The sequence below is a fragment of the Rattus norvegicus genome, chromosome 13 (assembly GCF_036323735.1).
Source record: "Rattus norvegicus strain BN/NHsdMcwi chromosome 13, GRCr8, whole genome shotgun sequence".
Classification (NCBI taxonomy): Eukaryota; Metazoa; Chordata; class Mammalia; order Rodentia; family Muridae; genus Rattus; species Rattus norvegicus.
In genome coordinates, this window is record NC_086031.1 from 97,745,898 (window position 1) to 97,758,932 (window position 13,035).

Sequence of the window (13,035 nt, forward strand, 5' to 3'; positions counted from 1 at the left end):
TGATGATGTGTGCTGGGATATCAGACTGGGAAATACTGAATAGGTGTTTAGTTGGTTTTTGTGATGTAATTTCCTCCTTGCTTTAACAGGGCTAAATTTATTTTGACATTCCACATGCTGCATCAGAACTGGGAAAATCTTGTTTTCTTTGAAAGTCTGGTGAAAGTAGGTGTTTGACAGAAGATCAGTCAGGAACATGGTGAACAGCGGTGCATGGAGTTCCCCTTTGTGATGACTCCTCTGCTCTTATTCAAAGTGTAGCTTCTGAAGGCATGTAGAAACAACACATACCATGCTCTCTCATGGCTGTGATGCCCACAGTCCTTTCATTGTTTCGTTTTTTGTGGATGTCCAGGTGCTAGTCTTCATGCCCAGTCCAATTACGATGATCTCAGTCATTGGTCCTTTAAAAAAAAAAAACAAAAACAAAAAAAACAAAAACAGAAACAAAACTCATCTCTTCCTTGAGTTAAAGTACCCACTGGAGTTTGAGCAGGGAGGGCTGCACGCAGAGCCAGTTGTCTGATTCTCAGTTGAACAGGGAGGATAGCTCAGTGGCAGTGTTGTGTAGCATCTGCACGAGATAGTCAGAATGCCATGTTCTACCCCCAGTACTGTGTAGAAAAGAGAAACAAACCCCTAGCGTACTATCAGCTTCCTTTCCTGTGCCAATATTTCCTCATGACATATGTCCTAGTTTCATTTCTGTTGTTGTGATGAAACACCCTGTCCAAAAGCTACTTAGGGAAGAAAAAGCTTTATTCCAGCTTACCTCCCAGGTTATAGTCCATAATTATGGGCAAATCAAGGTTGGAATTTCAAACAGCTCCTCGTGCTACTCCCACAATCAAGCACAGAGAAATAAATGCACACATGCTTACTAGCTTGCTGTGTTCAGCGTGGTTTGTCTATTCTTACATAGTTCATGATCCCCTGCCTAGGGGATAGTGCTACCCATAGTGGGCCTTCTCACCTCAATTAACTTAATTCAGACAGCCCCACAGCCTCCCTGCCTAGGGGATAGTACTACCCATGGTGGGCCTTTTCACCTCAATTAACTTAATTCAGACAGCCCCACAGTCTCACCCACTGTACACAATCCATCACTAAGGCTCTCTTCTGAGGTGATTTGTAAGTTGCATCAAATTGACAACTGAAGCAGCTAGGTCACTGTGGGTACAACCCTTTTGCCATTTTTCATCTTCTGTTGTAGCAGCCAGCATACTTGAGCTCTCCAAGTCTCTTCAGTGTGTCTCCTTAGTCTCACACCTTGCAGAGAAGCTGTTTTCTGGCTTCTTCAGTTTGAGCAGCTGGGAAGTTAGAACATGCCTCTGGCTTCTAATCTGCCATCTCGGCTCCGAGTTTATTATCTTGATTATAGACAGTGTCATGTTGTTTTACACTTGTTAAAACATCAAATTTTATACTGTAAATGTTTGTCATTAATTAAATCCTAATTAGGTTGAAACAGTGCTGCTTAAAGCATTTAGGACAAGAATCAAAAATCTTGACATACAAATAAGGTAGGTGATTAGCAGGCTGAGTTTGTTTGGACCGAAGTGGGACGGGAGTGAGCAGTTTGTCAAACAGCTGTTGCTATCACAGAGGATTTGCAAAGTTGTTTACTATGTCATAAAGTTACTTAGGGTATAGATTTACTATTAGAGGCAGTCGTGGATGGAGAAATATTGGGAGTCCTGGACTCTTTCATTTTGTGTGTGTGTGTGTGTGTGTGTGTGTGTGTGTGTGTGTGTGCCCAAGGAGATGAAGATGTCATTGGGTCTCCTAGAGTTGGAGTTAAAATGGTTGTGACCACTCAGTGTAGGTTCTGGAAACTAAACTTTGGCCCCCTAGAAGAGCAGCAAGCACTCTTAACTGCTAAGTCATTTCTTCAGGCCTAAGTCCTGGAATCCTGAAGGTGGAAGAACCTTGAGAAGTTACAGAACTGTTGGAGAAATTCCTCTTAAAACAAACCTCAAAGGAGGACCAATTGGGTCAACTAATCTGGACCCTTGGGGACTTTCAGAGACTGAACCACCAACCAAAGAACACACAGAGACAGGAATGAGGTCCCCCCTGGAATATATGTAGCAGATATACAGCTCAGTCTCCATGTGGACTCCCTATCAATTGGAGTGGAGGCTCTCCCTAAAGCTGTAGCCTGACTGTGGTATCCCTTCCCTAACAGGGCTGCCTTGTCTGACCTAATCTGGCAGAGACTTGATGCACCAGGTTGGCAGAATACCCAGGGAGGTTCCGGCCCTCTCAGAAAAGAATGGGATGGGGGATAGGGGAGGGTTTCTATGAGGTTGGGGGGGGGGAACCTGGGAGTAGCATTTGGAATGTAAGTAAGTAAGTAAATAAATAAATAAATAAATAAATAAATAAATAAATATTAAAAAGAACCTTATGTCTGTGTTCAAGAACAGGTTATGGAAAGGACAAACCTTTGTTTGACTTCTGTTATGATTTCATTTTGATTTATTCTCATCTATGCAAACACTTGGGGTCCCCAGATGGTTGAAAGTTGAGACTTTAGGGGTGGGTCCTTGCTGGGATGGTTGAGCTGTTGGGGAATGCCTTTGATGTCACATACTTCAATTCTGGTTCCTGATCGTGCAAGATATGAGGAGCCCCATCTTGAACTCCCACCACCTGGACAGAGAACCCCTGGGACCAACCACCCTGCTGGAGTAAATACTCTGAAACCATCACTGTCAGATATTCATCACAGAACGCTGAGAAAATTCAGCTCCCTTTGGTCTGAAGAGTGTTTCCGCCATCTGTAATCTGTAGAAATCAGATTTCCCACAGTGTCCCTCCACTTCACCCTGAGAAGGAGCCTGGTGCAGGCTGGAAAGGGTCCACTGAGCTTCTTAATCTGTTGTCTTTCTTCAGAAAATGTGGTAGAAAGGAGTTCCCAGAGAGGTACACAGAGCTGATTAAGGAATAGACGCCGTGAAAATAAGACCTGAAAAGTTAGGTTTTTCCGCTCTTGGAGTTCAAGGGCTTTTTATGTTTGCTCATGAACTGCAGTCCTGGGGACATGTGGGGGAGGTGCCTGGCTCCCTGACACATTCTCCTCTCACTGGGTGGCAGCAAGGTTGCTCCTCCTCCTGTGCTCCACATCCTCTGTACACACTGGGGTGTTTTCTTTGTTGAACTGGAATGGTGTGAAAGTTCTTCAAAGGGTTTAGGACAGGCAGAGCTGAGGACCCATAAGGCGGATCAGCTTCCTCAAAACACTGAGTTTCCTATTGAAGAGGAACAGACTATTGGTAATGTTTTTCCTTTGCAGTTAGTTCCTGGAAAGGGTGGTGGTGGTGGTGAGATGTTCTCTAAAGCCATTATTACTTAAACATTTTTAAAAAGATGTATCTTTTCATGTGTGTGCACTGCCTGCATGCATGTCTGTACAGCACACACGTGCCTGGTGACCGGGGAAGCCAGAAGAAAGCATTGGATTCCCTGGAAATGGAGTTAGAGATGGCTGTGGGTGCTGGGAGCAGATCCCAGGTCTTCAGCAAGAAGTGTCCTTAAACCGCTGACATTTTTCTCAGCCTCCGAGGCCATGATTTTTGTTTCAATGTGTGAGCTGCTCTCAGAAGTCCCACCCTGCTGTAGGTGGGGTGGCATGGGACATCTGGCAGTGAGGACATCAAATGATCCCAGAGTGGTTGCCATTGGAATGAAACTCTGCTACCTCCTGTGGGGGAAAGTGTGGCTGGCGGGTCAATCGATGCAAAGGCACACCCATGCTCTGCTTGGGAAGGGTGTCATGGATGGGAAGCACAGACCATGGGTGTGGTACTGCTGCCCATTGGCTAGCAAACCTGAACCCGCTCTGGAGATCTGGGAAAAGCCCACGAATCTATCCATGGCTCCTTAGTTGTTTTTCTCTTTTTTGTTTTTTTTTTTGTTTTGTTTTGTTTTTTGTTTTTTGTTTTGTTTTTTTTTTTGTCTTGCAAACATCTTGTACAGGAAGAGAGAGTAACCCCCACAAAAGGAACTTCAGCTGCCAATGGAAAAGATGGACAAGTCCTGCCTCCTCTTCTCAGAGTTGCTTTTATTTTCATGGTTAATTATTCATTCACGTATCTCGAGTCGGAGATTGTATTTTGGCTCTCAGGCGATAAAAGCTCAAGGTCACAGGGGAAGTGTTTTCAGATGCTAAGTGAGCCTCCTCCAACCTCACGTACAATTTTTTATTTCAGGAGTCTTACTGCTTGCAGGAGGGGTGACGGCTTAATTTTAGCTCCGAGATGAAATATTGACTGAGGTGGTGATGAGGAGGCTGGCAGGCAGCTTGGAGCCGTGCGAGGCGGGATGCGGGTGAGCTGTCTCCACTTTGACTTGGTGATGATCCTTTCCTTGAGGAATGACCTTTGCAAAATGATGATAATATGTGTGGGGAGGGTGGAGAGAGGCAGGGCTGCAGAGGTTTCAAATTAAACAAAGATACTGAGGAAAAGATCTAATTTCTCTTGTATTTTCCCTCTATCTGCATCTATCTATCTATCTATCTATCTATCTATCTATCTGTCTGTCTGTCTGTCTGTCTGTCTGTCTGTCTGTCTGTCTGTCTGTCTGTCTATCTATCTATCTATCTATCTATCTATCTATCTATCTATCTGTCAATCATCACCTGTCATCTATCTATCTATCTATCTATCTATCTATCTATCTATCTATCTATCTATCTTATCTATCATCACCTGTCATCTTTATCTCTCTCTCTAACCTATTATCTCTCTGTCTATATCTATTGATTGATCTATCTATCATCTATGTATCTATTATCTATAACCTATCATCTATCTATCTATCTATCTATCTATCTATCTATCTATCTATCTATCTATCTATCTATCGTCTACCTACCTATCATATAACTCCCAAAGATGAACTTTATTTTCATAGTCATTGGTAAGAACTACTATAGAACATACTGTGTTTTCTTCCACTGCACCATTAAGGATGTGGTTACCCCTAACCCCACTCCATTCCCCACTCCACCCCTGAACAAAGTAAGAGGATCCCTCATGTGTCAGAAGTCAAATAGCTGAGATTCCTCCCATCTCCAACAACTCATTGTAGACTGGTTGACATTTTTCTTACTTCCAACGATAGATTACCGATAGATAGAAGATAGATCAACAGATATAGAATAAATACAAGAAAGACTGGGTCTTTTCCCAATGTATCTTTGTTTGTTTGAACTATCTATTACTACCTACTAACTGTACACATAATAGATGTCATCATGACATGCTCAGGCATGGGCACAATGCACCTGGAGCGTATCTTCTCTGCAACTCTGACGTTCTAAGGGCTAACTATTGCTCTATGAAGAGTTGTACATGGGGGCACCTGGAGGAAGACAATTTCCTCTAACGTTATGGCTCTTGACCTCCAGGTCCCATTTCCAGCGCTGTCTGCTCAACAGCTTCATAGATGTCTTATATTCATCCACCCTTAGAAACCTTGAATGACCATTGGTTTTTTAACCATTAAGAAGAGCATGCTATCTATCTTATCATGGCTATTCAATGTCCATAGAAACAGCGCCTTTGACGTTAGAGTTCTCAGTTCTGCAGCAGTGTTGGATCTGACACTTAGAATGTTTTTCTTCTATCCCCCCATCTCACAGCCCTCTGTATACTTTGCTCCTCTAATACTCAATGCCCAGGAAGACATTTCAAGTCTCTGCTGTATGAATTGGGCTATCAGAGCTGTAACAAAGATATTTTGATATACCATGACTCCTATGGCATAGAACTTTCCCTTCCATATCACAGCCCACAGGGAAATGGGCTTCTTGGAAAGGGGGCAGGCATGGAGCTTCCAATGCTCTGGCCATGGCATGTGATCGATTCTTTTTATTTCCTCAGTGAGAGGAGAAAGGGAAAACGGTCCTAGAAGATCATGAACATTTCTCCATACAGATATGTCCTCAAATCCCTGTGCTCAGATGCAATTGGTCTGAGTTATTCCTGTGACCACTGAAACATGGGGGTTCTACTATTAGACAAAAGAGACTGATACTTTGTTACTTTTAAATCCTGTGCTTGTGTGTGCACATGTCTTTCCCTTTCCTTCTCCCTTTCCCCCTCCTTCCCTCCCTCCCTCCCTTCCCCTCCTCTTCCTCCACCCCTACCCCCCTCTGTGTGTGCACGTGTGTGTGTGTGCTCGTGTGTGTGTGTGTGTATGTGTGTGTGAGTGTGTGTGTGTGTATGTATGTGTGTGTATGTATATGTGTGTGTATGCGTGTGTGTATGTATGTGTGTGTGTATGTGTGTGTGTGTGTGTGTGTGTGTGTGTGTGTGTGTAGGTCAGATGCATTGTATCCCAGGAACCAGAGTAACCAGCAGTTGTGAGCCCCCCAAATGAGTGTTTGGAACTGAACTCCAATCCTCTGTAAGGGCAGTACACAGACTTATCCACTGAGACAACTTTCTTGTCTGAGAATGGATATTTTTGGCCATCTTGGTCAGGTTGGGTGGTTCCAGTTAGATGCTGGCTGTGGGCATGTGTGGTCTCTGGTCTTTCCCAAAGGGAAGTAGTGTCTACATCCGATCCTAGGTCAAGATCTAACTCAAATGACAAAGGACACAGAAATAATGCAAAGGGATCTATTGTTGTTATTTTTCTTAGTAATTTGTTAGCATACAACAGGTTTCGTCCTGACGACTTCATACTCGTCACCCTTTGCCTTGTCCCCTTGTCCCGTTCATGCTCCACCCTCTGTTCCAGTTGGCTCCCCCTGTTAATATCCATTCTCCTTTGTTCTATAATTTCTTTATCCTCGTGCTTTCCATCTCCCCTTGGATCTCTTCCTCCTTTCTCAAGATTTGCTTTCTAGTTTTGTTACCTAAATATACACCTATATATACCTAAATATGTATGTGTATACTCATGTACAGACAAACATACATGTGTACGTATAACTTTAAATTTAAGTCCCAAGCAGGAGAGAGACATGTGGCATTTGTCAAAAAAGGCCTTTTCTGTTTGTTTGTTTGTTTGTTTGTTTGTTTGTTTTTTTCAAGGCAGGATTTCTCTGTGTAACAGCCCTGGCTGTCCTAGACTCACTCTGTACACCAGGCTAGTCTCAAACCCAGAGACCCGCTATTGAATGTGAGAATACTTTATTATCTATGTAAGACCAAGGACAGGAGGCATTTGTGGGACATCTGTGGAGCACCCAGATTTCCCTAATCGTAGGATTTAAAAACGACAATAGAAGGGTCTATGAAAAGTAAGACTTACTTTTTCCACTCAGAAATAAAAAAATATATTAGAACAGTGAAGCAGCCTCAGCCAGAATACGCTGTCTCATGATGACAGTTGTGGTTGTCCACAGAGGGTCTGTGGTCACCGGTGTCTGTTCTGCTGGGGTGACTAAGAGGCTTTGAGGGACGGGTGAAGGCAGCCCAGACGGGAGAGGACAGGAAGAATGCAGGATGTGACAATGAGCTGTGTGTGGGGCTGGGCACACACACAATGGGCAAACATTGAGTAGAGACGGGGAGACTGAAATGTCAGTAACAGGCGACAGCACTCTTCAGCACTCTTCGGTTTCTTCTAAACTGCACTGAGGTCAGTGTCTCAGTTCTCATGCATAGAAAAGGACTGTGGTCTGTCAGCCCATGCTGTCCAGAGCTGGTCTGGGATGCCTCCTGAGGGTGGCTGAGCATGAATGTTTTGGAGAGCTTGACAAGGCCTCCCTGCTGGGTAATTTTACTGTTTTCAGTCTGTATCAGTCTGAAGTTTAGACTTCAAGGATGTAAAAGAATGCCTCAGGGAGGTTGGAGAGAAGTTAGCAGAAGAAGAGGTGGGGAAGGAAGGTTCCCTGACCCCCAGTCAGGTAGAGATGTTTAAAAAGGGACATTTTATGATATAAAAATGTATTTAAAGAATGTAAAATATCATTTACTAGGTAAGGTGGTATTTTATTTTTGAATGAGGTGACTTTTGAAGTCAGATTTTTCAAGACTTTGAAGTAAATGCTTGTCTGACTTGTGACAGTCACCCTTGTACACACGGAACCATAAAGGCGTGACATTTTCGGATGGCTTAGCCCAGTCTACAAGGCTTAGAGGCTGATATGAGCTAAGATAATAGAGATGTTTGGCAAGGACCAAATGTGAGAGAGCATGTGTGAGGCAAGCAGACCACCGAGTGGCTTGTATCTCACTATTGCCTTTATATCACAGCGCTTAAAATGGAATTAAATGGAGTGGGAATGTTTGTAGCACAAATGTGGATCCTGACCTGAGCACAGTGGTGTGTGTGTGTGTGGGGGGGGGGACAACTTCTGAACATCCCGATTAATAAAACACCAGGACTGGGAGTGCCCCTTATGCCTCCATGTCCTCTTTGCCTGCCTGCCTGCCTGCCTGTGTGTCTGTCTGCCTGCCTGCCTGCCTGTCTGTCTGTTTGCCTGTCTGTCTGTCTGTCTGTTTGCTTGCCTGTCTGTATGTCTGTCTACCAGCCTTCCTGCCTGTCTGTCTATCTGCATGCCAGCCTGCTTATTCGTCTATCTGTCTGCATGCCTTCCTGCCTGTGTGTCTGTCTGTCTGCCTGCCTGTCTGTCTGCCTGTCTGCCTGTCTGTCTATCTGTCTGTCTGTCTGCTTGCCTGCCTACCTGCATATGTCTCCCTCTCTCTCTCTCTCTCTCTCTCTCACCACTTACAGTGTAGTATATGGTATATGGTATATATACATATATGTGGGCAAATGCTACTGCACAGTTATATATGGAAGTCACAGGAGGTTGTTGAATGTCTTCCATTTTGCTTTTTAGCTTATGTTTTGAGACAGGGTCTCTCTTGAACTTGCTATTTCTGCTAGACTGGCCAGGCAGTGGGCTTCCGAGATCTGTTTCCACGAATACCGGAATTACAGGTTCACTCAGCCGTAGCCAGCTTTCTAACATGGGTACTGGGGATTGGAACTCAGATCCTCTGTTTTCACAGAAAACACACCTCCACACTGAGCCAACTTTATGATCCTTCTTACTTCTCTTATCACTTGGCCTTTGTTGGCACACATCTCTAGAGTTAGCATATGTTGTATGTTATGGATTCCAGACATACGGAATACTGAGGTTGGGGTGGAAAGGAGGGTGGGTCAAAGTTAAGCATGTGGCTTTTAGTGTTTTAGCATTGTGATATATGAAAAAGAAATCACAGGGTGAGATTAGGGCTGGGAGTGAAGAGAGAATGTTTGCTTCACACGATCTGTCAACTTGAACTTTGCTTTCTGTCTTCTGCCTATGTCTGTAGAATGTTTCTGTGGAATACTCAGGGGACGAATGGCTGTGGTCTAGCTATTGTTTGCTTTAAGTTTAAAACAACTTTGAAATGAAATAAAAATCATGATGCAATCTGCCTCTTTGAAATGAAATAAAAATCATGATGCAATCTGCCTTACATTTATTTTAACATTTTATGCTTTATTGCTTCTTAGAAAATTTCATACACATAAACGATTTACCTTGATCGTGTCCATCCCTAAGTCTCACTTCCCATTTCCCCCCGACACCTCTAACCCCCACACCTTCTTGCCTTTTTTCTTGTAACCTACTGGCACAATGATTGCACATAGTTTTGGGTTACATTGTGATAGTTCAATATACAAGAGCCTCATTTTATTGAAATATATATGACTAGTGTAACTTAAGTGTATATATATTTATTTATATGTGTCAGCATGTTTCCAATATTGAATATCTTAAGTACACATGAATTACTCAGAAGGGCAAATAACCTGGGGCCTGGAGAGATGGCTCAACAATTAAGAGCACTTGCTGCTTTTACAGAGGACTTAGGTCCAATTCTTAGCGCACTCTGTAGCTCACACCCACCTATAACTCCAGTTCCAGGAGATCCAATGCCTTCTGGACTCCCTAGACATCAGAAACACACACGGTGCACATATGCACATGCAGGGTATGTACTCGCCAAGAATGAATGGAAGTTGTCAAATGTCCTTTCCACCTTTGTTGAAACGAGAGGATGAATTTTCTTATTTATTCTATGCATTTAGGATATCGACTCAATCTTTCGTTCCCGGGATCCTTTAATTGGTCACAATTTTATATATCATTGGATTTTATTTTCAGAGTGGTACTAGTGACTAGAAAAGAAAGACTACCAAAATGTAATTGGTGTTTACATAGGAAGCATACAGAAAAAAAAAAAGGTCAAATTCAAGAGAATTCTTGAAAAACTTACTGGATTCAGAACATGGAAACCAGGAAGAATCAACGTTTTATGCATAAAGTTCGCGTCACTGACATTAGAACACATAGAAGATTGGCGCTGTTTCTGAGGTCTTTGCTTGATAGTGCTCTATGAACCTGTAACGAAGCAGCGTCTCCATGACGCTCCAGGAGCGTGTGCTCAGTGCATTTATAAACTGGAAGGGATCTAAAGACCGACTCAAAGAACAAACCTGGCAAATTTTTCCTAAAATCTATTTCAGCTTCATTGTTGACACTTGCAGTTACAGCCAACTGCATGCATTTCTGATGGGCTGTTAAGTAGAGTTTAGAGTTTAAGTTTTATGTAGAAGTGGGTTCTCAGGTCGCAACTGCAATGAAAAGAAAACGTTCTGGCTGCCAGATTCAAGGCCCCTGAGCTGGAATGAAAACCAACAATTTTTTTTCTTTTTTGGAGAAAATTTTGTTATGAATAGAACTACCAGGCAAAATTTCAAATGAAGTAAGAGATAATAAACTACATTTTAGATGCTTACGTTTATTGCGATTAAATCATATTTTTATAAATATATAAGCTTATAAATAAATTTTATTTACTGTGATGAAAAGGGGAGAACTCGTTGTATATCACAGCACAGTGGCCACGCAGCCCTGTTGAGAAGGCTCGATCCAGACCGTAGTTCTATGAGATAAGGAAGCTGTCATGGCTTATCTTTGTGATAAGAGGCTATCACAGTACAATGGCCACGCAGCCCTGTTGAGAAGGTTCGATCCAGACCGTAGTTCTGTGAGATAAGAAAGCTGTCATGGTTTATCTTTGTGATAAGAGGATAAGGGGTGTTCATCTGTCAGCTGTGTGTGATATCATAGCAACCCTAGTAAGTCTGTAGGAAGGGGACAGCCTTTCAGTGGCAGACAAGATCAAAGGCGAAGACAAGAGTTAAAAGCCAGGAAGAGCAGTTTCTACAGATCATTATGACATGGTCGGTGGTTTCACAGCAATTATCAGATAAATCACAATCTTGATATTCCAAAACTGCAAAAGGTTATCAGCCAAGACCATATGGATTCTTTTTTTGTTGTTTTTTGTTAGATGTCTCAGCTGAGTTCTCATGATAGGGCCCGGGCTGGCCTCTGAATTCTGGGGTGACAAGTATGCATCTCCCTGCCTGTCTCACTTTATAAACTTTCATAGAATATTCTCATATTATTACCCATTAAAAGAAAAAACTACCCTTGCTCTCACGTCCATTTCTTTAATTGAGAAATCATTTCATCTTTAATGTCACAGGCGAAAAATCTTCGGGTGACATGATGAGAGGCTGGAATTACAATGCGGGAAACAAATACTAAAAACAAACCTCTGTGTTACCTTTGTTTTGGATAAAGAGTGAACATTAAAAAAAAAATGGCGCTCGCTAACACATCCTTGAAAGTCATGCGATCCCGTTGTCAAAGTACTTCTATAAAATGGATTTCTCTGCTGCTGGTGTTATCAAAATAAAACCCAACATTTGGGCATCACCCGTGAGAAGCACCAAGAGCAAAGCCCGATCAGATGCTGACAAGCAAAAACCATGGCCGCATTTCATGTTATGAACTTTAATAGTGTAGGTGTTTGTGCAGTGTGGGGACTTGAACTCTTGGACACGGCTCTTTATTTCATTGCAATGACAAATGGCACAAGGGTATTGAGAACTCGTGGCCTACTCACCCGTATGTGCACTTTATTTACAGTTCTATTGGAAAGGTATATAGAGGGTGGCTGTTCCCTTCTTTGTTCCTGGACACTGTTGAAATATAATTTTGTATCCACCCAGGGTCATATATTCGGATCCTTTTTTTTTTGTTCATCTTAGTTATTTTTTCTGTAATTTATATTTTTAGTGCTTTTCTATATAAATTCTATTATTTTAAAGGGGTTTTAGATTCATAGAAATATGTCAAGGTTAGCATAGTTCTCAGGTACTCCCCACCCCTTACATCATGCTCTTCTTGTTACTGTCTCATACGGATCTTATACAGTTTCTCATGTTACTAGACCAGTATCAGTTCATTGCTACTAATCAAGTCCACAGGTCTTTCATATTTTCTTTGTTTCTTTGTTTCTTTCTTTGTTTCTATCCTTCTTTTCTTTCTTTCTCTCTCTCTCCCTTTCTTCTTCTCGTTCCCCTCCTTCCTTCTCTTTCTCCTTCTTCTTTTTCTTCCTCTTCTGTCCATTGGTGTCCCACACATCTAGGAGACCATGATATATTTCACTGTCATGTTTCTTCAGGCCGCTCTTGGCTGTGACAGTTTCGGGTTTGTTTTGATGCCTTTGGGACTCTCAAGTGTACTTGTTGAAAGGTTTTAGACTCTTCTTCCTCCACTCAAATTTGTTTGACATGAAATAGGTTCTTGAATGATTTTTTTAAACACAAAAGTGTTATGAAGATTTTGTTGTAAAACCCCACAGGTTCATGGTTCTGAACACTTGGAGTCTGAGAGATGGGCCTTGAGGATGACGTCCCAGCCTCCTGACCCACAGGGGTGATGCCATACACTCCCGCCACCACCAAGAGAGCCCAGCTGCCATGAACTGCACTGTGCTTTCCCAGCCATGATGGAATATTCCTAACTGTGAGTCCGAGTAAATCCTTCCCCCCTTAACTTGTTCCCTGTCAAGGGTGCTGTAGCAACGAGAAAAGTAACCAAATACAAAAGCACTACTGTCCAGATGGTTAGGTATTTGAAACAACAAACAAACTGGTTCTTTACCACATGTAGCAAATAACTGACCGCTCTAGTAATATCAGGATCAGTCATAGTCC

General features: G+C 42.6%; 1 long non-coding RNA gene across 7 annotated transcripts in view; it reads left to right on the forward strand.

The window, feature by feature from the left end:
* The first annotated feature begins 7,444 nt into the window (after positions 1 to 7,444).
* Positions 7,445 to 13,035, forward strand: part of LOC102555798 (uncharacterized) — a 97,314-nt gene continuing 91,723 nt past the window's right edge. For all 7 annotated transcript variants that reach the window (XR_010057114.1, XR_010057116.1, XR_005492695.2 and 4 more), the window contains exons 1-2: positions 7,445 to 7,599; positions 12,681 to 12,844. This is a non-coding gene — a long non-coding RNA (uncharacterized LOC102555798). The remainder of the gene's footprint in view (positions 7,600 to 12,680; positions 12,845 to 13,035) is intronic.